Raw genomic sequence first — 22,379 nt, 5'->3', positions numbered from 1 at the left:
CTCAACAACTTATTGAGTTATGTATGACCAAGTGATGGTAAGTTAATAATAATAAATGTTCTATTGTAGCGCGTGGTGGAATACACTGAAGATTAATTTTTCGAGACAAAACGTCTGAATCTGGTTAGGGCTGAGGTAGCACAGTATTGGGGGGTCATGAAGGCTTGCAAAAAATGTAATAAAATTTCTAGGGTCGTATTTAAAAAAATGAAGTTGATGATGGTCCTGGAGAGACGAAACGTTACATATAAAAATTGATTATACCATTCGATAGAGGACATCACGTTAGCCTTGATTTTTTAGAGGTATATTGTTGGTCCCCCTGATTACGCAACTTTGCCCCCATTTAAGCTACTTCGTATCTCTTACCGTTTCCGAGATCCCTGTAGTGAGAAGCGAATTTGTAACAGCCTGTAGAACAAGTTTGTTTAATAAAAAGGCAAAATCCTTAAATTAATACATCAATCTGTAAAAATAAACTAAATAATGTAAAATTTTGAATTAAATAGGCTGTAAAAGGCAACAATATATAGTAGAAAGTTAGAAAGTACAACAAAATACAATTCTGTAAAGTCGTGTATCATATAGGAGCATTGGTTTGAGGAAATTTGAAAAAAATTAAGATTTTGACAGATAGATTGACGGAGAGAGGAGTTACACATAAATAAGGTAATAAGTAGAGAGCGGACAATGTGTGACTTTAACCCGAAGAATAGGTCAAATTTTGGTAGAGATGTGTACGCGTTAAAAAATGTATTGTGTATAAACTATGCAAAATAGAATTATTATGTATAGCAAATATATCGTATTATCCTCGCGAAGATTTGTACCCTTTATTTACAATCCGTAAATCATGTGAACAGGTTAAATAACGAGAATATAATTAAGTTAATTCAGTTCTAAAGAAATGAAATGACACTCGCGCCCATCTCTAGTCCATCCATCGACATCGGTTGCGTTTATCGAATTCCTATTGGTCAGAATTCAAACTGCAGCCCTGTTATGAATGGGAGCGTGAGTTGGACTATTCTATCATGTGCTTCGCCTGAGGCTATTCGTTACATTGACTCCTAATTTCCAATTAAAAGAACGACACTATTTTTAATTGAACTTTATTTAATAAATATGTAGTATACAATTTCTGATTTTCTAAATATTTTATAACGCCTAAAAATGTATGTACCGTGAATTATCACGTAAATTTCCGATGCATACCCGACACGCCACTGCGTCATGGGTAATGTATCTAGGTTTATGAATGACATATCTATGTTCAAGGTTAAAGTCACAAATTGTCCGCTCTCTGGTAATAAGGTAATATGGTAAAGGTAATAAGGTAAGTAATAAAGTAATAAGATATATGTATTGAAATTTACAGAAAATTATGTAGAATCTGGATATGTAATTGTCATGCTGCAAAAAATATACATAATGGTATAATTTCCAGTTAAAAAATTTCATAAAACGTCAATATAATGTATCCATAGCAACAGGTTCTTTTGTCTTCAGTTTATCAAAACTAGAACAGGGCTCGTAGGAGTTAGTCTTTCATAATTTGCCAAGCTACAACCATCGTTGAGTTACTCCTAAAATAAACAAAAGCAACTCAAAATTAAGTAAATAAATGGTGAACTTAGTTACCAGTTTTGAAACGTCAAACCACATTCAGAAGTAATCTGCCATCAAATACCTACTGGAAACTTATACCTACAATGGGAACAATTGTTATTTAACCAAAAGCGCAAAGTATAAATTGTCAAATAAAAATTAGTGAAGTGCAGTGAGAAAATACAACGGCAGGTGGAGTGCAAACCCTATTTACCATTGGAAAATCAAGCACATGGAACCAGTTTGACAACCTAGAGTACTTTAAATGGGTCAAAAATGAGTTGTAGAAATATACAGGGTGTTTTTCTTTCAACAAAAGGGGCTTAAGTACTGTAATGTTAATAATATTATTTGAAACACGATAACTGCGTTTATGTAGATTTTCATTATTCAAAATTAGAATGTAATTTCACATCTCGCGCTAACTTTAGAGTTGTTTTATTCGGCCAAGCCCGAGGATCGAACGGAGGAACGCCCGAACACAATGCCGCTATTGGAAACGAATCAATCAAAACATTTATTAAAAACGGCTCGAGAGCGTCCCCCCCCCCGGGCTCGATTCCATTTAAAATTCGGGCGGGACTCGCATCGTCGGTTTAATTCTCCGTTCTCTTTCACAAAAACCCATCAGATACGTGCCCTAATTGAATTTGTCATGGGTTTCTGTACGGCCGTCACTCAACACCATGAATGGGCGTTCTCTCTGGGCCCAGCTAGTTTTTTTCCGGTCGTAAACGGCCAGCGAGTATGTCGATATTGTTGGCCCACATAATCTGGATTTTAATCAGGGGTTTTTGCTGTTTTTTTTTCTCCATGAACCAGCATTCGCCGAATAGTTGTGGTGATTAATTTATGTAGGCAATACGCTGGATTCAATTCGCTGTACATTTGCAAAAAAATTTCTATGACGTTAAATTAAATACGAAGCATTTATATTAGCATCAAAATGGGTACACAACAATGGGTACTTGTTGAGTTTTTCATATTCTGGGATTAATAAAATTAACTGTTCAATTCTTTTATCACCCATACGCAACGATTTTGGCCTGTTAAGAACGGAAAATCCCGTTTCGTCTAACAAAGTACTACAATATTCATATACATGTCGCTACAGGAAATACGTTTATAGTAAAAATAGTACGATTATTTCATTTATTCAAATTCCGGCAAAATACACCTAAAAAACGAGAAAATGACGGTACGTCAGGTGCACGTGCACGTGCACGATGATGAGTTGTCCGGCCTATACGTCCATCCCACTCTCCTGCTATCGCATAATTGCATACGAAAAGAGAAGGGTAATAAAATAATAAAAACTCCAATTTGCGGTCACCGGTTTTTTTGTTCTGAAAATATTTCTATTTTTTATCCTCTACATATTATTATGTACATATTTACACAAAAGGAGGATGGCAACTGGTTGTACTTTATAACATTTGCAACCAACTGAAAGTTTTATTTCATATTTTATTCTACATTTTGGTACTTATATGGATTCGGACTAGAGCAGGTGCGAATGTAGTTATTTCTTGTGTGGATCTTTGAGCTGTTATCTTTTATTGTTGCGTTGTGGCTGCGAAATATTTTATTTGTGGACTTTACTATTTTTTAAATGAAAGAAAAAACATTGTATTTAGTACTAAATTCAAGTAAATAATAGGTATTAAAATAAATATGTAGGTATTGTATTTGATTATTTGAAAATAAAAATTACATATGCGACAATGGACTTTCCGCTTACTTAGTCGTAATATAAAATATGACATATTGTTGTTGCAATGCACATACAGGCTGTTCCAATAGTGTGACAAAATTTATAATTATTTTCAGTTATAGTTGTATCTAAATGTTTAATTCGGTCTGAAAATAATGAATAATGGAAATAATAATAAAATGTGAATCCGAGCAAGTAACTTTTTTCGTATCACTACTACAGGCAGTTATACTAAACTTTATCGCACTATTGTGGCACCCTATATATGACTAGATATATCATTATGGTAAATCAAAAGCATGATAGGTGAAAATGTATAATTATGTATGTTTATAACAAATATTATCTGGTAAAATTCTTTTCTTACTTTCAGATACAGAGACAGTTAAATATGACTAGAAGAAGTTTATATGTTATTTCGTAATATACCTACAGTGGTGAAAACAACCCGCTCTATGTAGAACAAATTTAGAAAGATGAAGAATTATGGAAAAAATCAATGGCAACAAATTTGGAACAATTTTATAAAAATTGTATATTACCTGAAATAATATACAAAAATATTCCACAGGGAAAAAGATGTATGGATCCACAATATATTATAGAAGCACAAATTAATAAAAAGAAATAATTTTATTTTATGAATTTTTAAATTTTTTCCTGTTCTACTGTACCTATTCTATTTATTTCTTTATTACTTTCGTTTATTTACATATTTATTAAACTACACTGTTCCACAGAATTTCTGTTTATATTGGAGGTATTAAAGTACCTACAACTATTTTTTCAAGTGAAGTGAACTGAATATAAAAAAAAAATTTGTCTCAAATTGTCCTTTTGTACAAAATTTTTGGACAAAATAAGTATATCGTACATATTTTTTATGTTTTCTCATCGTTATGTATATTCACAGTTAAAATTCTATTTATATTAACAACACACGAATTTTTTTTATCAAGAATTACTTAATATTAATTATTAATTTTTTTTTTTTTCATTTCTGTTTATACCTACCAAGCCACTTTATTCACAAATCATAATTATAACATAACTTTCCGTTATGAACAACTTTTCTTATTAACATTTTTTTATATTATCAAAAACAAAAGCAGTTTATTCGTCAACGTTATTAATTTTGTTAAATTTCTGATCACCTTTCATATACATATATAAAATTAAAGTTCCTCATGACAACCATATTCAATTAAAAAGCAAAATATTTTTTGTCACGAATTACTTTTTCTAGTAAAATTGAAAATACAAATGTTTGTCCTCTTATCCACTTTAACCGCAGACATACTAAGGTATAGTAATTACAAATTATTGTTTTAAATAAACTACAAATTGTTTATATTTCATATTTCTTAAAATTATAAAATACTATGGATTTGCACTGTTAGTTATATGTTATATACTTTTATATAATAATATATCTGAAATGATCGTGACATTCTTTAAATATTTACATATCAATTAACGGAAACCATGACTACCAATTCAGAATCAGGTTATACCAAACTGACCACAATACAACAGTTGTTCGTTAAAAATAACCCGAGTCCATTCATAAATTAATTTTTACTAGTGCGACATCTATTACAAATCAAGCGAATTAAAGGTCAGACATAATGTGATTTATGAATGAATAATTTTTAATAATTTTATTCCAATATAACTTTTTAAATAATAAAGTGTTAAACAAACTATCAAATAAAGTCTAATCAGTTTATTTATTAAAAGACAACTATATAAAAAATTACATAATTCTGTAATACTATGAAGAAATAATCGTTTGTTTCTAAAAGTCCAAAAAACCTTCATATTTAGAAATTAATTTCTCACGAATTATCTACCTATTTCAATTAAATTTTGCTTTACTGTCTTCGTTTATACTTTGCCAAATGTGATATGAAATTTTACTACTTTCTTTCATTGCTTTAAAAAGTTATATTGGAATAAAAAAAGGGCTGTTTTCTACTACTTTTCGGTATAATTTAGGCAACCAGGGATGCATCAGTTTCCATCCTTAACAAAAACTGTTATATTCAAAAGTTGTTGTTTTCTCAGTGTAGGAGGCGGCGCATCTGGAACCGTGCAGTACACTTAATGACAGCAATAACTCTATATTTCCTTCATCATCCCCAATGCTCCCCGTCTGCCGCCGTCCCAAAAGGTTCAACGATCATATTTTTCCCTTTCCCGCTTTCATACACATATTATACGCCACATTTTGATATATTCAATTTGATAAATTCGTTTTTGTCGTTCGTGAGTGATCGATCAATCTATCAACTGTCACATCAATCTCCATCATTCTTCATAATTGTCGCTGGTCTAACAACGACACATTGTTTGATACCGAGTTATTTTTTTCGTCCGGGTTGATAGGCGTGTTTACTCTTTCTTGCGAGGGGGTAAAGTATATTAATCGCGTCGAGGCGACGTTATTTTAGCTCGCTAATGGATACGTCAACCAGTTATGACTCTAAAAAGAACTAGTTGGAAAACAATTATTTTTGCTTTTAGCATAAGAAGTGTCGCTTTCGTATTCAAGAATATTTTGAAGCAATTCTTGTCCTAGGAGATAATTTGTGCTAAACATATTCTTGCACTCACAACAAAGCAGTGAAACTACAAGTCAGTTTTTAATTGCTCTCAAAGAAGACAAGGCATTTGTACCTGGTATATCACAAAATACTAACACTTTTAGATAATATATATGTCTAGCATTAAATGAAACTTACAATCAAGCTCAATGCGTGGAAATGATTGAAGCTAACTATCAGGGATATTAGTCAAATTCATTTCTAAACTCTATACAAAAAAATTATATGATGGAACAGTAAATGAAAAGAATATTTATAAAAATAAAGCTACTGGACTCAAATCAAATCACTCATATTCCTAATAAAAAATTCAGAAGTTTTGAAAGCCGCACCCACTACATTGTTATAGGCGAGCGGTTCACCCCTTAAAAAAACATGAACCGACTAAATTTTTAAAACAAAAACCTACAGCATGAGACTTTTTTATTTTATAAAGTATATTTTCCTGATAATTTACATATTTTTTTTATATTTTTCGGCGTGGTCAGTCAATTGTTATAAACAAAAAAGTTGTAAAAAAAATTACTCGCCGAATGGCTTTTTTTATTGTAAAATGGACCAAAATAAACACTTTTTGTTCGATTTACGATTTAAAAAGCTTATTTAGTTTAGTTTTGGTATAACTTTCAAGTCAATTTTAGCCATTTATAAAACCAAAAATTGAATATTTAAATTTTACTACTTGCAAAAACCTTACTCCGGCTACAAAACCAAACAAAATGATCGTTTGAACATTTGTACTGTTAGCATACATCGATTAAAAGCAATATTTTTGCTAGAAACGTACTTGACATAGGTTATTTTTCAGGAATTGACGAATTTTTAACACTGTTTTATTTTGTATGTAGCTGGTTTTTGTAGAATATTTTACCATGTCTTACCAAGAATCTTGGCAAAATTTCCTACATTTTTTTATGACAAGGGATGTTTTTGTAAGAAACGCATCAATTTTCGAACAATTGTCATTTTGACATTTTAAAAAGGCAAGTAGCTTTTATATTGTGATATAGCCACATTTTCGTTTATTTGTATAGTACTTTTCAAAATGGATTATAAACCATAAACTGATGCCTTAAGAGATTTTGCCTAAAATAATGAAAAATATCTAAATCGTCTTATTGACACTTAGGAAACAAAATTAAAATGTAGACATTGATACAGATTTAAAAAAAAAAACAGTATCTATCGTAGAGCTACAATATCACCGTTAAATAGAAGCCTTCGTTAGTTTTGAATGTTGTTTATCAATGTGTTGGATTTATTATGCATTCCGACAATGCAGTACGAGAATATTGAGTGAAACAGGCCTACTCTGAAAAAATAAAAATTTATTTCGGTCCTTCCGACCACTGGGTAATCATAAAAACAAACTTAGCCGTTGGGCACTAAACATTTTACGACTGAATTGTTGCCAAGGCTCCGAGACTCTTTGTTGTTAATGTATGCGATTTAGTGTTCTGTTTAAAGTCAACAGCCAGCACGTAAAGGGTAAATATTATCGGAGGAAGGAATGGCGTTTGTCGACATCAAGTCTTAATTTGTGTACTGTTCATTTGAGGATTTCAGAAGCACCTTCGTGATGGGAATATTTAGGAGCTCGCCAACGGAGACGCCAGGGCGGGACTGGCCTCAAGTCTCGACAATGAGTGTATAGTTAGAGAAAAAAGACAGATAACAATCTCCTTTCTATATGAGGTATTGGTGACAACAGTCAGAATCAACCAAAAATAGGGTATAAAGCCAGAGCAACATCGCCGATTAGTAAAAGTTGTAGGATCTAGAGCGCACTGAACGACAAAACTCTTCGAGTGCAACAAGCGAGATCCGACAAGGTAAAAACTGCGGAATCATCGAGCCATGCGTTTGAACGTCTACCCAGATAAGCACACCTCACAAAGATTTAGATCTTTGTGAGATCTAGGACGGTATAGGCTACTAGAGCCGTGAGTGTATGATTCGTAGACATTTTTGTAAAATTTCGATTTTTATAAAAATTTGGGATTTATTGAAATTTTCTTGTCAATGTAAAGAAATAGCGAAAGTTGTATACAATACAAAAATTTGGAGCATACGAACTGGCCAGGTATTAGTTTCTGGTTAATAAGCTGCAAGCTACTCGGGGTGACGCGAACATTTCCGCGCCTTTGTCGTGTTATCGTGCTTTTGTTGGGATATGTGAACTGTGAATGGCTTCTGGAACGTTTCCTGAACTCCATTGGAAACTGGGGTAAAATTCGACAGACCTCGTACTATGATATTTGTTAACCAGGATAGAGTTCCTGGTTGCCGAGATAGACACCTTCAAAGTGAAAGGACGCAAAGCCTTATAATGAGTGCAAAATACAGTGTTCTAATCGCCGTGATTCAAATCTGTGGCGAAAAAATCCAAATGAAGAAAACGTTAGTTGCAAGAACTACACAGGTGTCAGAATATCCTTTTAAATTGACTTTTAAAGTCAGTAAACATCCTCAGTCCGGTTCTGGCGTTTGTTCCTCCCCAGGCGGTGGTAACTATCTAGAAAGGGCACCATAGTTTTGAAGTACACCTTTTCAAATTGCCAGTGGAACACCACCCAGTCGTGGACGTAATGCCATACATGTGTTTCGTTATTGTTCGCCGGAATGACGCCCAGGACATAATGAGGCGGCATTAGTCGGTATTCTGAAAACGTACAAGTCGCCGCGTACATTTCCAGCGAATGTACTTCGACGTTATCATTTGTTTGTTTCATTAAATTGACGGGGAACAAAAGACGGTCGTTTCGTTCCGTTTGTCCGCAATTTGCGACGCGCTTGGGATAGAGTTCTACGGAGTGTGTAAATTGCTTTAGCACGCAGTAATGATACATTTTTATCCAATATATCGTTTCCATTATTTTTTTATAGATATGGTGATCCATATCCTTGAATTTATGACATCCTTCTTACTAACAATGTGTTTCGTGCTAGACAGAGATACAAGTGCCCCAGGGTTCAATTTTAGACCCTCTTCTCTTTAATATTGGTAGATTAGCCTTAATTTAAATTTAAACTCCAGTAAATTTAATCTTATGATTTTTGGAAATAAAAATAGTGCTGATAAAGCAAGAGACATGTTAGATATCTTTATCAATGATGTGAAGTTGTCATATTAATATTGCCAGAGATCTTGAATTAACATGGTTGACAGTGAAATCATATTTAAATTTCATGTCAAAATTATGTAGAAAAATTACAGTTCTTTAAAGTTATGGGCTAATGATAATTTTATTAATTTAAAATTAGTAAAGTATTAGTTCATTTTAATTTATTATTGATGTATTCTATGACTCTTGTCTACTAATAGGTAATTGATAAATTTCGCTTATGAAACATTCAAAATGTTTTCTGGAATCTTATTCTTTGTTTTATAAGATATGGCCATAATTTCTCTAAAATTAATAATAACGAGCGTTCAAGTAAAAACGTGGTCGAAGTTGGCTCTGACACATTGGACGTAGGGAGTAGCTTATAGCGACTAACTTAACCTCATTTCTCAACGAGCTGTATAGCAGCTGTCAGTTTCAATAACGTTAATGACTATATAACTTTATTTTAAAGAATAATCGTGATAACAATAACAAACAATTAAAGGAGCTGCGGAAAGTGTCCCCCTCCTTGTTATAACAATAAATTAAAGCAGCTGCTGAAAGTGTCCCCCTCCTTGTTCCAAGCACTTTTCACACCTGTTCCTCAAAGAATTAAAGACATTTTCTAAGATGCTCGGGGTATTGTTAATTTCACGAATCTTGTCTATAAGTCGAGCCTGCAGATGGTTTAAATCAGGAATAGGCAGTTCAAAAATAGTGTTTTTAAGGTAAGGCCACAAAAAGAAATCACACGGCGTAATATCACATGACCTCGGTGGAAATTCATGTTCAGCATTGAGACTTATTAGTCGATTTTGGAAAACTTCCCTCAACATATTCATCGTCTCGCCTGCCGTATGTGCCCTTGCGCCATCTTGTTGAAAGTAAAAGTTTGTAATTTCGTTTTCTTCCAGCTGGTTAACAAAAGGAGCGATAATTTCTTCTCTATACCTTTGCGCAGTAAGAGTACCATTAAAAAAAATAGGTCCATAAATCCTCCTTCGATTGAGAGCACACCAAACTCCAATTTTTTGAGCGTGTAGAGGGCCCTCGACAAAAAAGTTATCTGGTTTTTCAGAAGACCACATTCTCATATTCTGTGAGTTTACGTAACCACTTAAATGAAACCAGGCTTCATCAGAAAAAAAGGTGATATTATGAAGTTCACCGTAGTTGTTTAAAAACCATTCACAAAATACAGCCCGTCGCGGAAAATCAACTTCATGAAGTTCTTGCTGACAAGTTAAACGATAGGAGAACAAACGCAAATCTTTTTTTAACACTGTGTGGCAGGTACCGACTGATACTCCCACCATTTGTGATAAAACACGTACAGAAGTTCTTGGCGCATTTTCCATTATTTGTTGGACATTTTCTTTTAATTCTTCAGTCCGCTTTTTAGGTCGGCCGCTTCCTTCTTTTCTTGTTACACTGCCCGTTTCACGAAAAACATTAACACAACGCTGAACTGCACTTTGAAAAATTTTGTACTCAACAACGCCGGGAAATTGATTTTGAAATTCTATGAAACATTCCTCAATAGAATACTTCCATATTCCATCAATCTTGCGTCCATTTCTAAAGTAGGACTCTATGATAAACACTTTTTGTTCTTGAGAAAACACCATTTTAAACGCTTTTTAAAACGAAAATATTCAAATTGATAGCGGCGATATAGTGCTTTGACAGATGACGTTTAAGTTCATTTGCTATACGCTACGCCCTACGTCCAAATTTTCAGAACCAACTTGACCACGTTTTTATTTGAACGCTCGTTATAATGGTTAATTGTCGTAAATCGTAGAAATAATCGTTTATTTTATACATTGCTACCACCAGACATATATCGGTTTCAAACTAATTAGTTTCTTATTAACCTGGTACAGGTTTCTGATGTCTTGTTTAATCTACAAACATAATGTGAGTACGAATGAGATATAAGATATAATTGCTACATCTGTTAATGATAACTGCGACACAATGTCTAAATCTTCAATACGGTTAAACTGTCAGAAATAGAACTACTATTTTGCAGGTGCTGTGAAAGCAAGATCTGTGTTGCCACTAAAGAAGAAAATCTCCTTGAGATTTAATGAAAGAAAATAAACCAAACAAAATACCATCTTCTTCCTATTCTGAAACTGCAACTATTCCGTTGAACCACTTCAAGAATATTTGTTAAAGACCAACTGATTGATTTGCTAACTGCAGTGTGTTCAAGGTCAATTATAGCTTCCACTAAACCAAGGTAAAAGTTTTCCTGCTTCGCACCATAAGCTGAAGCAATATTTAGGCAGATAAGAAAATTGTCTCTATCAAAATAATACCATTCCTTGAGGAATTCAAATTGTTGATCAAATAACAGAAACTTCCTAAAGATGCAAGCACCATAAACGATATTTTTTTGTACAACCTATCCAATATGTGGTGAGAACAGATTTATTCTCTTCACAGCTAAGAAGAACCATGCATTAGGGAAATCTAAATAAATCTTAATGTAGCTTCTCATGAATCTCAACTACTATCACAGCAAAATGACAAAGCAAAGAAAGCACTTTAAGTAGTTCGTCCTAGCTATTTATACTCTCGCGTAGATGGCGCTCTCTGATGTTGTACGAGGAGTACAATGAGAACGGTATTACTAGAAAGTTTACGCAATTAGGTAACTAAAATTTTGTAGTTAACACATCTTATATTCCTTCCGAAATTGTGTCCCAGCTATATCATCGCGGGGTCTCGCTACTGGCGACGCGCTTTTATCAACGACGTCCTACCGAGATCCACCCTGTGCACTGCCGAGGAATTCCACGCCGACTTGATTAATGACGAACATGACAAGGGGGATAAATTTATAGCTGACCGCTTGTATCTGTTTCTCTTAGTGTCTATCAGATCCCGAGTCAACCGGCGACATTTGCATATTCCATTAGAGATGGAGACGTGCATTAATTCAATAGATCCGCTAACGCTTTCAACGAGATTACGATACGATACTCGTGGTGGAGTTTTTGAAAGGTGAGGCCCGCCTCCCCGTGAAAAGGAGCCTGGCAGGAAGGGAATATTAATCGTGGTCAGGTTTTGGAGGTGTTAAAAGGGAAAGAAAGTTGACGGCGCTTTGAAAATATGCACAGTTATCGTGAAAATACAGTACACACGTCGAAATATCGCAAAATCTTCAAAAAACTTCGTTATAATGAGATATATTTCAAAATACTTCAAAACAAATACGTGGTTCTTTGATGGAAAAATCTAGATGGGAATATCCTGGTGAGTTCGTCAAAGCATTTTGCGTACGTGTTACATAGAAAATTTACAGTACAAGCTAAAATGCAAATTATCTGACACATTTTTCAGATTGACAAATAATTCAATCACTCTAATTTTTCAGTAATGTTTTGTATTGTATTGTATTTAGTCCCGTACCATTTTCCCGTATAATTTTGACAAACAGCACCGATTTTCACAAAAATTTGGATTTAGGTACTACTTAAACTCTACTTCAAAGCTGAGCCTTAAGCCTGGGGGTGGATGCCACCCCTTCTCGGGGGTGAAAAATGATTCATTGAAAATAACTCCGGGAATAGATATACTGACTAATTCTAAGCAACTTTTGTTCTATAAAGTTTTTTCTAAAAGTCAATACATTTCGACTTATTCGCGAGTGAATGTGTAAATTTTTTAACCAAAAAAACACTTTTTCAGACGGGTTCTCGCGAATAACTCAAAAAGTAAGTATTTTATCAAAAAAATCATTCTTACAAAAAATGTAGCTCATAAAAAAACAAAAAGAATGGTATGTTTATGATGTCTGTAGACCCAATACAAGAGGAGTAATGGCTTGTTGAAGAATTGTTCTTATTCGTCAAACGTCAAAATTGAAAGTTTGAACGTGAAATAACCAAAAACCAATGCATTTTTCAGGGAATACTCATAGAATCTTTTTTAAAGTGCTTGAAAAAATCTTTATTTTTATTTGTTATAAAAGTCCCTAGCATCAAATCTAAGCGAGTTATGACGAATATAAAGTTGGTCTGTATTTTTTTCAACGACAAAAACGTAAAAATCACTCTCTAATTACCACCCCCATTGAAAATAATCGTCACCACTTTACAATTTACTTTATTTATGTACTTGTAATATGCTCTAGAAGTTTGACCTGTTTAATGTGCTTAGTTTTGAAAAAAGTTGAGCTTGAAGTGAAAAGGAAATATTTGTATTTTAGGAAAAAATTGTCTTTTCTTCAAAATAACTCAAAAACTATTAATGATACGCAAAATTTTGTAGAGTACAAAATTGTAGGTTTTGCTTTTTGAAAATTTTAGTTTTTTTTTATAGGATAAAAATTAAGATATAGCCGTTTAAAGTTTGCATATGTTCGTAAATAGCAACTTGTTCAAGTCGTTTCAGCTTAAACCCTTACAAAAATAAGGGCTGAAAGAAAATGTAACTTATTTGATCATNAATGTTTGAAAAACGAATAGTGGTCCATATCTCCGCAACCGTTACTTTGCGGACCCATGTTTATTAAGACTTTTCTGCTTATTTTGGTTCATACTATTACCTCCTGAAATATTTTACATTCTTTTTTTAACACACTGTATTGACTAATTCTAAGCAACTTTTGTTTTATAACGTTTTTTCTGAAAGTCGATACTTTTCGACTTATTCGCGAGGGAAAGTGTAAATTTTTTAACAAAAAAAAACACTTTTTCAGACGGTTTTTCGCTAATAACTCAAAAAGTAAGTATTTTATCAAAAAAATCATTCTTATAATAAATGTAGCTCGTAAAAAAACAAAAAGAATGGCGTATTTGTGGTGTCTGTGGACCCAATACAAGCGGAGTAATAGCTTGTTGAAGATATAACCAAAAACCAATGCATTTTTCAGGGAATACTCATCGGACCTTTTTTAAAGTGCTTGAAAAAACCTTTTATTTTTATAAAAGTCCCTAGCATCAAACCTAAGCGAGTTATGACGAAAATAAAGTTGATCCGTATTTTTTTCGGCGACAAAAAACGTAAAAATTACCCCCTAATTACCACCCCAATTGAAAATAATCGTTACCACTTTATAATTTACTTTATTTATGTACTTGTAATATGCTCTAGAAGTTTGACCTGTTTAATGTGCTTAGTTTTGAAAAAAGTTGAGCTTGAAGTGAAAAGGANTGTTTGGGAAAATTATAGAGTAACGCCATATTTTACCTTAAGTGACTGGACTAATTTTACTATTTCTCTATTCAATGGAATAAATAAAAGATAACACGATAGAGCGAGATAATTTTCAAATAATTCATTTATGTTAGCGTGTATTAAAAATAGATAACTTAGCAGACATTCACGAAATATTCCAAGACCTTTCTATAATTGAACACCTAAAAGGTCCAGGTAAAAACTGTTGTGCAAAAATTTGCTAATGTTTCGAATTTTTCGGGAGAACCTCCTTCCCCCCCACTTTTCGAACGCCCCTGGCTTTAAGTGGCGTGTTATTCTGGTACGGGGCCATCGCGAAGTAATGATGGGGTGCGGAATTGCTTCCTAAGTCCTCAACCGACTATTATGGCGGTTTGATGAAATAAGAACACGTCGAGCCAGAGTTTTAGACAATAAATAACAGTTATTTGGGATGGGGATTAATTAGGAACGCTTTTATCTGAAGCACGGCCCACTGAGAGGGTCATAAATTAGAGTGGAACTCAATCATTTCTCGATGAATAACCGCAATAAAAGATGTTAATAATTTTTCGTTTAGAATCCACAAGGGGATATATTTCATTTCTTGCCATTATCACATTTGGAGGTTATAATTATTAATGTTGGACAAATTATTATGAAAATGAGTGCTGAGAATGGCGATGGCATTTTATTAGTTATGTCCTGTTCAAATTTGGTTATTGCACCTCTCTCGGTTGTGAAAATTCATGTTTTCAGCCATGAAAATTGCATAATTCCAAATATTTCGAATTTTCACCACCAAGAACAGCGGTGACAGCATTTTAAGGCAATGTTTCGCATTGTAGTAGCTATGTCCTGTTCAAATTTGGTTACTGCAACACTCACGCTTTCGATAATTCAATACCTATGTATGTTTTCAACCACGGAAATTGAATTATTCCAAATATTTTGAATTTTCACCACCAAGAACGGCGGTGACATCATTTTTGACAGTAATGCGATGGTTCACATTATATTAGCTATGTCCTGTCCACATTTGTTTAGTGCAACTCTCTGGGTTTCGAAAATTCAATACCTATGTACAGGGTGTATCTAAATAACACCGAAAAAATTCAAGGGGCGATTCTCCGATGAAAATTAATAGGGGTCTTTGGTATAAAATTTTTTGAAAAAACCCTCCCCTGAAAAGTTACGCCCCTCCTAAAATTACAAAAAAAAATTGTTTTTCTTTTTTATCTTCCACGTACATCAAGCTAAAGAAACCAAACTTGGTGAACATTATCTGTCAATAAAACTACACTTTTTGAATTTTTTTCAACCCTGAACTATTTTTGTAAGGGGTTGAAATAATCAACCCCTATGACATTTTTTCTTATAATTTTTTTTTCGATAAAATTTTTTCCTTTTAAAAAATATGTCTAAAAAACCCCATTCATTTACTAACTTTTTGATCTCTTCAAGTTTCTTCGAAAAGTTAAGGATTTATGACAAAAAAAAATAAATGTATTGTAATGTATTTTTAAAAAGATGAGCTGTTTAACGCGAGTGTATTTTGCCGAAAGATCTAGTGGCCTGTTCTTTACAATGGAATCCGTAGAAACAAATGTCAATGTCATTTATTGTCATATTAAATAACATTTTATTAAAAAACACTCAACCAAATAGTTGACCTATGATTCTACTAGGCTAAGAAGTTTGGAACTTAGACTAAAAGTGAACAAATGATGAATAATGTTATAACAGTAACAAAAAATAAAAATCTGTCGGATATTGACAATACAATCTACAAAAAATGTTGAAAATGATTGCCTTCAGCTTCAATACAAGCATCTACTCTTGTTCTCATAGAATTGCGTATGCGTTCAAATATTCCTGGTGAATTTTTTATCGTTTCACACCCTGCTACAATGCGGTTTCGCAAATCATTGATATCTTCAACTGGCCTTGAGTAGATCAAAGATTTCAGATATCCCCATATGCAAAAATCCAAAGGATTAAGGTCAGGGGAGCGGGCTGGCCAATTTACATATCCTCCTCGACCTATCCATCGATTGGCATACACCTCATCCAAGTGACGTCTTGCACGTATACTAAAGTGGGCTGGTGCACCGTCGTGCATAAACCATAAACGTTGCCTAATTTGAATGGGAACTTCTTCAAGAATAATAGGTAATTCTTCGAGAAGATGACAATATGAGTCACCATCTAATCGTCGTGGAAGAAAATAGGGACCAATTAAATGATCGTCGATAATTCCGAGCCACACATTTAATGAAAATTGATACTGATGATTTCCTTCAAAAAAGTCATGAGGATTTTCCTCAGCCCAAATATGATTGTTACGAAAATTTCTAATACAGTCTCTTGAGAAATTCGCCTCGTCAGTAAATAAAATATTTCTTAAGAACTGCGGCGCTTGGCCGATCATATTAATAAGCCATTGACAAAAAACCACACGTGGTAAAAAATCTCGAATCAGTAACGACTGCACCCGTTGGAGATGATAGGGATATAACTGTTGTTCTTTTAAAATTCTAAAAACTACCGAATGGCTTACATTTAGGACACGAGCTATTTTCCTGGTACTAGTTTCTGGGGATTCCTCAATTAAATTAAGTACGGCTTCATCGACAGCTTCAGTTCTAACTTCTCGGCTACGGCCACAGTCATGACTTCTCTTTTCAAATTTTCCAAGTTCCCGCAAGCGTTGGTGAATATTTGTGAACGTAGTATGGTGGGGTAATCTACGCTCTGGGTACTGTTCAGCATAAAGTCTTTGCGCTTCCAATGCATTACCGTTAGCATACCCATATGTAAAATGCATATCTGCCATTTCTAAATTCGAATAGTTAACCATATTTTCGGTTTATTAACTAATATTTTCTACACAAAATCATGAAACTTGTGAAATAGTAAGAAACAGTAACAATAAATGACATTGACATTTGTTTCTACGGATTCCATTGTAAAGAACAGGCCACTAGATCTTTCGGCAAAATACACTCGCGTTAAACAGCTCATCTTTTTAAAAATACATTACAATACATTTATTTTTTTTTGTCATAAATCCTTAACTTTTCGAAGAAACTTGAAGAGATCAAAAAGTTAGTAAATGAATGGGGTTTTTTAGACATATTTTTTAAAAGGAAAAAATTTTATCGAAAAAAAAATTATAAGAAAAAATGTCATAGGGGTTGATTATTTCAACCCCTTACAAAAATAGTTCAGGGTTGAAAAAAATTCAAAAAGTGTAGTTTTATTGACAGATAATGTTCACCAAGTTTGGTTTCTTTAGCTTGATGTACGTGGAAGATAAAAAAGAAAAACAATTTTTTTTTGTAATTTTAGGAGGGGCGTAACTTTTCAGGGGAGGGTTTTTTCAAAAAATTTTATACCAAAGACCCCTATTAATTTTCATCGGAGAATCGCCCCTTGAATTTTTTCGGTGTTATTTAGATACACCCTGTATATTTCCAACCATGAAAATTGAATAATTCCAAATATTTCGAATTTTCACCACCAAAAACGGCGGTTACAATATTTTTAGCAGTAAGGCGATGTTTCGTATTATATTAGCTATGTCCTGTCCAAATTTTTCTATTAATAATACAAATTATCTGTTTCATTTTGTTACTTAGGTGTATTTCACTTTATATAACCTATCCATATTGTTGTGGCATACAGAACTACTAAAAATTATTATTATTTCTCTCTTATTACGTTGTTTTAATTACCATTTACAGCTCACCATTTGCAAAACGGCCCGCATAACTAGAACGACGCAATAAAGAGAAACAATGAAACTGAAATTTCGCATTCGCATTACCAAGACGGCCGTTAGAAAAAAGCAGTTGCATAACCCACAGCTCATTTGTAAATTCCCCCATTGTTTCCCGCAAAAACAATAACGATTTCCATAGGAAACCGATAAACCTAAACGGGGACGTTATCGCAAACGGTATGTCGGTATAATTTACGTCCTTGTAGGTAGAGCAAACTCGCCAGAAATATTTATCGTGGTTCGGCCGACATAAACACGTCCGTCCATGTAGGCGACCACCATTGTTGGTTGGGCCGCTGGAGATGCGCCGGTCGTGAGCCAGCTGCCTCTAAATAATAGATACATTAGAGGTGGCCTAGAAACTGCCGCGACGCCTCTGCTTCGCTACTGTTTGGACGAGCGTCAAGTGGTGGTACGGGGTGGACCAAATCTGTTATTGCCCGACGAACAAAGACAGTGACAAATACTAATATCAAAGTCATTGGAACTTGTACCTAGGATTCGTGTAGAGAATAAGACTATAAATGCCTAAACTAAAAAATACTTTAATGTACAGGGTGATTGTTTTTTCATGAGAAATGCGTTTGTCGTTTAAACAGCTGAAGCACTGCCAAAAGTATTTTGTTTTGGTTAACTGGCAATTGAAATTATTAAGATAACGAAACTATAAACGACGCTGGACGCCCCGATCTTTTTTCAGAAGCATACGATTTTTATTACGGATATTGAAAATTTTTTTCATTTCAAGCATTTTTCTCAAATAACTGCATCTTGCATTTATTAAAACTTACAGGCTACTTCTGAGAAACTTGAATTTTTCGTTTGCCAGATTAATCTTCAATTTTATAATAGACGCAAAGCTGGTAGACATTTTTAGGTAGTTGTTTTAGGCACCGCGAAGAATTGTTCAAAACTTCTTCTAGTGACACCTGAATACGAAAATACAGACCATTAAATTTTTAAAGGAGCTAATTTTTTTTTGCAAAAATATTCTTGAGGCACCAAGCATTTCTTTTAAAAGTGGTAAGAGAACTTTTTGCTGTAGAATAAACCGCAATGTAAAAAATATATATTCATTTTGGAAAATTTCCACTGATTTCCGTAGAAATTAAATTAAAAATAAGGGTTATCAAAACCTCTTACGGGGGCATCTATGATTGGTCTATTTTCACAGTAATTTGTAAAATCGATAGAGCTTTTCATTCGTTCACTTCATACTTAACATAAAACAAAATGGCTTTCATAGTTTAAGAAAAAATAAATAAAAACCAAAACAAATTTTTTTTCAAGAGCTTATCTCTGAAAGGAAGCTTTTGCAGGAAAAAGTGTATACTTCAAAATGACATTATTTTGACGAGATTTATCGATGATTAAAGTCCTAATCATAAATAGTGAATCACCCCGTATATAATTACATTCTCACTCACCTGGCAGGTAAAATGTCCCACCGAAACGACCTCTGTTTTTGTAAATATCTATTTTTAGTCACAAATATTATCCTGTAAAAATTTCAAGGTGCCTCAAGAATATTTTTTGCAAAAAAAATTTTGCTTCTTTAAAAATTTAAGGGTCATTTAAGTCCCGCAACCCTTCAGCCAGGTCTGCATTTTCATAATCAGGTCTAAAGAAGTTTTAAACAATTTTTCACAGTGCCTCAAATATCTACCCAAAAATGTTTACCAGCTCTTGGACTATAAGATCAGATGGGCCTAATTTGGTACCGAAAATTATTGACAATTTTAAACAATATACAGGGTGATTCAGTCATAATGTCATTAATTATAAGGGAAGATAGGGAAAAATGAGTAGAATACGAATATGTGATTAAGAAAAAAAAGGTTATGCAGTCAAGAAAACTGAGACGTTTATAATTCAATGAGCAAATTCTGGACGATTTTATAATACTGTGGGGTATGGAGCTCTTGGGGTTTATTTTTATGGTTGGTTCTTTTTTGTTTTATTTGTACTAATAATTTTTTTTTCAGACCATTTGGAGTCCCTTGGATCCGCGCCTATTGCTGACCAATAAAGGTTTATCGAGAGTGAATCTTGATCTACCGTGTTCGGTCAGTAATCTAGCTTTTAATGACTTTTTAATCCCTTGTGAACAGCAACGAACAAACAGAACATATTTTTTTAATAATAATGTAATAAAAACAAATGTATAAGCATAATAATTATTGTTTTCGAATGTTAGGCGAGTATTTTTTTAATTTTAGTATTTAGTATTTTTAATATTGTTAACGTTTTCACTATGTTTCATAATTGAGTTCTTATTATTATGTTTATAGTACTATACAGGGTGATTCAGAACTTATCCAAAAAAAAATTATGAAAAATCAAAAAGGGCAGTTCGAAAATGATTTAAAAATACACTTCTGCACGGCACTGGAAACTGGTCCACTGTAAAACCTGACCTCGCACAATGCGACCGGCATGGCGGTGTGATAAAAAACGGACAAAAAACCTTCGAAAGATATAAATAGAATTTTATAGCATCTATTTTATATCGGCAAATTCAACTGTTTTTACCTTTATTGATATTATAAATTAATAAAATTAATTTGTGTTTTTAAATAATAAAATCATTTGACATACCCCACGTTACAACAATTGTTCAAAATTTTATCCACCAACGTGTAAGCTCATTTGGGTCCGTCCTACTCAGTTTCCACGAACTAACACAAATGATGTCTCGTTTCACTATAACACAATTGCTTCACCATAATACAAATGTTGACTTGCTTCACCATAAATTAAAACGATATCCATCAACTCCGAGTTGCTATGTACGTAAACCATTTTTGACACTAACTACTAAAAAACTATTGTAAACACCATAGATAACAGGTACACACTATCGCAAGGACGATTGCAAAATTGGATTTCAGTATTCGGAGTTGCTGGCCACGTGGCTCTCCACGCGTATTGCGAATGACGCTAGAGACTACAGTTGTCCAGCTATGTAGTGGTTGAATGTATTATAACTTCAATAATTTTTTTCTCGGAAACTGTAAACATTTTACAACATTTTTTTCTACGATATTGACTCCATTTCTTATGCCGCATCTATTCCCAAATTTTTTTGGATAAGTTGTGAGTCACACTGTAAGTACTACAAACTTATTGTGTGTTTCAAAGAATAATATGGTACCTACCAATTTAAAATGCCAGTACGACTAAAACAACACTTATCCGTCCAAAGCACTTTGTTAATAAAATGATGATCCCTAAACTTTGATTTTGAACCAACTGCAGACTACTGGGGAAATCAGCTGTTTCGCTTCAACGGTCAAACGCTCTGGGGTGCGCAGGCACGTTCCCAGTCTGTAAATGTAAAGCAAATTAGGGCACCGAATCAACGGGAGTTGAGGGGTAATTTTTAATTTTTTTTTAAAGGGCGAGTACACATTTTTTTGTCGATTTTCTGTCTATTAGGCTTTCCGAATACGTGGTTAAAATTAATGGCATTATTATTGAATCACCCTGTATTTATTTACATAATATTGCAATTAGATAAGTTATCCGATTATCCTTTTAATTAAATTTCAGAAGGTACATAATTTTCAGACTTTTCAAGAAAAAAATACGTACAGCATAAGCGAATTTTTTTTTTATAAACCATTAATTTATTAATTAATTATTAATTATTAACAATTAATGTATTTTGTATTCAAAAAATGTTAGTTTACATTGAACAAGACATATTTCTAATAAATTTATGTCAGTTACGTCTTAAAATATGTATAGTAGGATCATATTCGATGCAAAGTAATAAATCATTGCCTGTCAAGTGATCCATTGCCGTACGCTTTTACGGGTTTTAGAAATTGAATAATTTCTTTATACATTCTGAAGGGCCGAATGGATCAGTTCACGTCTGGCACCCTTGTTCCTACAAAAATTCCTTTATTCTCATAAACTATTTATTTTAAATGTAATTTAATATAAAACCAATTTGTCTTTTAATTTAAACATATGTACTACATTTTACCGCTGTACGCGCCACTGTTTACTTGGTTTTTGGAGGCGCTCTCTGTTTTACGATCAAGCTCGCCAGGTTAGTATTTGACGTATAACCGACCACTTCGTACACTCGATGTTCCTGGGCGACTACAGAATACAGTGCGTATGCAGCGGTATTTCAGATTTAACATTGAATTTCATTTTAAATTTGAAATGGTTCATCTTACGCCTCCTAAAAATGATGACACGATATTCCTTTGATAAAAGACCGACAACTTTTTGCTCTACTTTGCATCGAATACGAACCTACTTATAGATTAAAAATCAAATACAGGGTGTTCGGAAACTAAACCGATAAAGATAGTAAATTCTAGGGATGATTTCATATCGATTTGACATCAATCGTCTTATCCAAAAATATT

The 22,379-nt window shown here is 33.4% G+C and overlaps 1 long non-coding RNA gene across 1 annotated transcript; it reads right to left on the bottom strand.

Moving 5' to 3' along the window:
• Nucleotides 1-1,398: 1,398 nt before the first annotated feature.
• LOC108905064 lies at nucleotides 1,399-21,307 on the bottom strand. Its single transcript, XR_001964250.2, has 3 exons — nucleotides 21,150-21,307; nucleotides 1,642-1,707; nucleotides 1,399-1,586 (listed from the first exon to the last, which is right to left on the bottom strand). It is a non-coding gene; the product is annotated as an uncharacterized LOC108905064 (long non-coding RNA).
• Between the last annotated feature and the right edge of the window lie 1,072 nt (nucleotides 21,308-22,379).

The sequence above is a fragment of the Anoplophora glabripennis genome, unplaced genomic scaffold, assembly GCF_000390285.2.
Source record: "Anoplophora glabripennis isolate ALB-LARVAE unplaced genomic scaffold, Agla_2.0 scaffold129, whole genome shotgun sequence".
NCBI classification, from domain to species: Eukaryota; Metazoa; Arthropoda; class Insecta; order Coleoptera; family Cerambycidae; genus Anoplophora; species Anoplophora glabripennis.
This window is presented reverse-complemented; position numbering and strand designations above follow the sequence as displayed.